This window comes from Sinocyclocheilus rhinocerous, unplaced genomic scaffold (genome assembly GCF_001515625.1).
Source record: "Sinocyclocheilus rhinocerous isolate Xijiao unplaced genomic scaffold, SAMN03320098_v1.1 scaffold220, whole genome shotgun sequence".
In the NCBI taxonomy this organism is placed as follows: domain Eukaryota; kingdom Metazoa; phylum Chordata; class Actinopteri; order Cypriniformes; family Cyprinidae; genus Sinocyclocheilus; species Sinocyclocheilus rhinocerous.
Genome location: NW_015666573.1, coordinates 459,538 through 464,096, shown reverse-complemented (window position 1 = coordinate 464,096; position 4,559 = coordinate 459,538).

Sequence of the window (4,559 nt, the reverse complement as noted above, 5' to 3'; positions counted from 1 at the left end):
ATATATATATATATATATATATATATATATAAATGTAAGATATTAATAAAAACTATAATAGTATCTCAATGATACTATAATAACTGATTCAAAAGTTAATAAATAATAATTAAATACTAAAGTAATACTGAACAATAATGAGTGAGATGAATCAAAAATAAGTGTATTAAGAAAGTTAATTATGATATCATGTTGACTTCAAAAATAACTGTTAACAAAAACCAACCCTCATATTTGTTTTCATGCATTTAATTCATTTAATTTCCCTTTGTGACATACAAAGTCAGGGGTTGCTTCAGTTTGGTGTGGTTTCACAAGGGCAGGGAACTCTGTTAACCAGCAAATGGAGGAAGGAATTATTTGTTGAATTCTGTAGCTTGTAAAAGATGAGAGGACAAGAGGAATGAAATAAAGAGCCAAGAAAGATAGATGACTCAGAGACTGTGGGAAGAGTCTGATGAAATGAGTACTTGCTTTGGATAGTGTGAAAGAGGGCTTCTGTTCGAGTCATTTGCATCACTGAGTGGGCTGACTGCTGCTGAATCATCCACTTTTCATAATGCCTCATTTTTTATTTTTTTTTATTTTATACCAACCCTTATGAAGTCAGTAGGTATTTTACTGTGCCTCTGGAGCATTGACTGTCTGGTTTCCACATCCTGTTTCTCGCATTTGCTTATGTTAGACCCCTAACAGTGATTTCTTTGCTTTTTTTCACTCTCACCCTCTATATCTGCATAAACCGCTATCATGAAGTTTTTCAGGTTTTTTAATGGATTCGTCCACCAAAAAAAAAGAAAAGAAAAGAAAATTCTCCCATCATTTACTCTCCTTTGTTTTTCCATACAATGAAAGTGAATGGTGCACAAAGCTGACGTTTTGTGTTTCACCGAAGTCAATCAGTCATACATGTTTGGAACAACATGAGGGTGAGTAAATGATGACATAATTCTTATTTTTAGGTGAACTATTCCTTTAAAACCTTAACTTTTTGTGCTGTGGTTTCAGCAGAAGCAGATCTAAAGCAGATGTATACGGTTCTTGTGAAGGAAAGCGACCATTAGAATTGCACAATATAGCTGATTACTTATTGGACAACCAGGTATTTGATACTCTCTCTTGACGTTCTCTCATTCACATTTCCTACATCTCTACCCTTGATCTTTCCCTCCGCCTGTCCTTTCTCAGCCTGTGAGTGATGATAAGAGACAACCAAGCAGTTAACACAGCACTATTATTCAACACTACAGCACCTCCAGCGTTTGTATCTGGGCCATATTGCAATAGCCTTTATGGACAGGAGAGGGAGCTAAGAGCTCATAAAACTTCCCACAGCACTAGCTCTGTGCCAAACATACTTGGTTGTCATCTCCTAAATCACGATATCCACATATGAGACATTTCTGCTGCTTCTGCACCATTATGCGCAGTATTTATCACTTTCTGAGCTGTACAGTCTGACAGCGGTGAAACTGCAGACAATGGATTGCAGCCTGAGCATAAAACGTTGGTCCTGATGTACTTTCTGATAATGCTCAGGTGATTTTGGGGTTATCACTTTGCTATTGTGTGACGGAACCAAACTGTTCTGCACTTCAGGCCACAAGCACACACACAGAAACTAAATGTGCTGGGTTCACAGGGACAGACTACAGTCTCCCACTGTGATTGTCATCTCTAGAGTGATTTACAGGACATTGAGACAAGGGTATTGTGTGCCAAGAAGAACCTAACATACAGAATTCTATGAAACTGTTTAAATGTTAAAAAAGCACAATGGTCATGAATCTGCTGTTTGGGTTCTGGAGCACCACATAAATTGACATCTGTGCTCTATTAAATATAAAAGTTCCAAAAGGGGAACATTTTTTTGTTTGTTTCCCCAAAGAATCTTTCTGTGAACCATTTTTTTAGTGTGAAGAATATTTTAATACCCTCTTGAGGAATGGAAATGTTCCATGAATGTTAAAGGTTCTTCATGGAACCATAGATGCCAATAAAGAATCTTTATTTTAAAGAGTGTAGAATAACTTTTTTTCCAATATAAAGAACCATTTGTGAATTGGAAATGTTCCATGGATATTAAAGGTTCTTCATGGAACCATAAATACTAAGAACCTTTATTTTTAAGAGCCTATAAAGAACATTTTGTGGAATTGAAAGATTCCATGAATGTTTAAATGTTCTTCATGGAATCATGCCAATAAAGAACCTTTATTTTTACCTCTTAAAGGAATAGTTAAAAAAATGAAAACACTCATCATTTCCATGTTCTGTGATATATAAAAGCTAATTTGAAAAATGTTCGCTTTTTTGGTCATTTGATGGAAATCAATAGTAACCAAAACTATTTGGTTACCAGCTTGCTTCAAAATATCTTCTTTTGTGTTCCACAGAAGAAAATAAAGTTATACAGATTTTATATGATGACAAAACTGTAAATGTGGGGGTGAACTATCCATAAAAAATTGACAAGTTATTGTAATGTAATATTGCTTATAGGGGTTTCTTAAATTGGAGGCTTTGTTGTGACCAGCTGCTCATCGTGAACTTTTCTTGAACCCATGAGAACTAGGGTTGGTTATATCGCAGTGTACCTCAGCAGTGTCCTCTCCTTATCTCTTTTCTTAAGTGCTCACTGGCTTGGAAGGCTCTGATGATGCAGCTCCAAAAGACACTCTGATAAACACCATGTTGCCTCTGTTGCCATGGTGACCAGCTGTGCATGGGTAGAGATGCTAGTACTAGCTATGCAAGTTACGGACACATTGTAATGCATTAGAGTAGTGTTATGCTTAAGACACACGTCAATTTTGACACCTTGGTATATTTGGGTATGGTATGTGAAAATGGCATATGAAGTCCTGCCGTGCTTTGGGGGTTCTCAAAGTGAGAAGTAAAAAAACTAGAAAAAGTAGAAAAGCTTAGAAATATCAGCTGAGGCTTTTCAAAGCAGACATCCCCCACTTTGTTCTTGTGCAGCACTTGCTCCAGCTGCAAGTTATACCACGGCACAACTGTGTCTTTAAATCCTCTCCTTGTGCACAAGGATGACATCATCCTCTAAAAACACATTACGTCACCCCTTTCGGGACCCTTCTCATAGCTCCACCCTGCTCTCCCCCCGTTTTATTGGCGTTTATCAATGCAGAAGCCCTCCTTGTCGCCTGGTTTATTGGTGGAGAAGTCACCGGTGTCTGTTTTTTATTGGTTTGCAGCATTTATGTCTGTGGCCTCCGCCACTGGAAGGGGCTCCTCGGCTCAAGTCGCGTCGCGGGTAATTTGGTTTTCCTCAAGCGCACGCACTACTTCATACTTCTTACGTCAAGCTTCTTATTATGATTATCTCATGAATAGATATAAAATATAGGCTATAGGCCTATGGCCTACATCACAAATTATTTGCATTTTTGTAGAAGAAAGGTTTTCTCCACCGAACGAGTTATATAGGGTGTCTGAGCAGAGTTTGAACCTTTTCCAAATGCAGTCAAAGTAAGGCTGGTGGTGTTACAAATAGGCTACTATTTTTACTTTTTTAAATATAAATGTTTCGACTGCATTTTCAGATGTTTCAGTAGCTAAACATAAGTTAGTTCGTTATTATAGTAAGTTAGTGTGCGCTAAATATGAACAAACGCACAGAAATAGTCCAAGACATTAACGATTTTTAAAGGAATGGCCTTGCACACTCGTGCGCTTTCAGATATCGGACGGGAAAGCTTATAGCCTAGCCTAATTATAAATTTTAAAATCCTGTGTTTTGTTTAAAATGTCTGTAAGATGTTTAACGGTTAGCTAGCTATGCTAGATGTGACAAAAGACAATTTAAGATGCACTAGACTAGAGGAACATACTGTGCAAAGCTGACGGAGCTATTTAACGTCGACCATCATTAAGTCTTTATATAATATACACTTTATATTTGCACCAATTTGACCACTCGTGTAATAGGCTACTCAAGTGTGTTCTTGGAAAATGTGTAGCCTATATTTAAATAGAGATTTTTTAATAAACATTTTGGTTCATAGAGTTTTGCTAGAAAATTATTACGTGGACTAGCGGATTTCGAAAAGGAGTAGCCTAGATGCAAAATATTATTTTACTCTAAACACCGTTATCGTCAAATTAACATTTTAAAACCCAATAAAAGCCGCACTTGAGTGATGATGCAATGAAACGCTGAAAAAATGATGTGATAATGGTTAACTAGTGCGGATGGTTTGAGAGGCGCAATACTGAAAACAGCCGGTAGAGGGAGTGGATGTGGCGACACAGAGAGAGCGAGAGCGAGAGCGAGAGCGAGAGCGGACCGACTGCTGAAGTTCTTGGTGGTACCCAGCCAGCGCTGAACTATTTGGACCTTTTGCCCATGAATGCTCATGCATCGCTCTTAAAATAACACGTTCATCCTCTTATGTAAGGAAAGGTGCTGGACCGTACATTTACAGACATGATATCACACAGTTATAGCAGCCCTAGCAACAGCTCGCGTTTGTGCTCGCTGTGGTGGTGAAGCAGGCGTGAATGTTTCTTTAAGAGCCAGCACCTTTACATCGAGG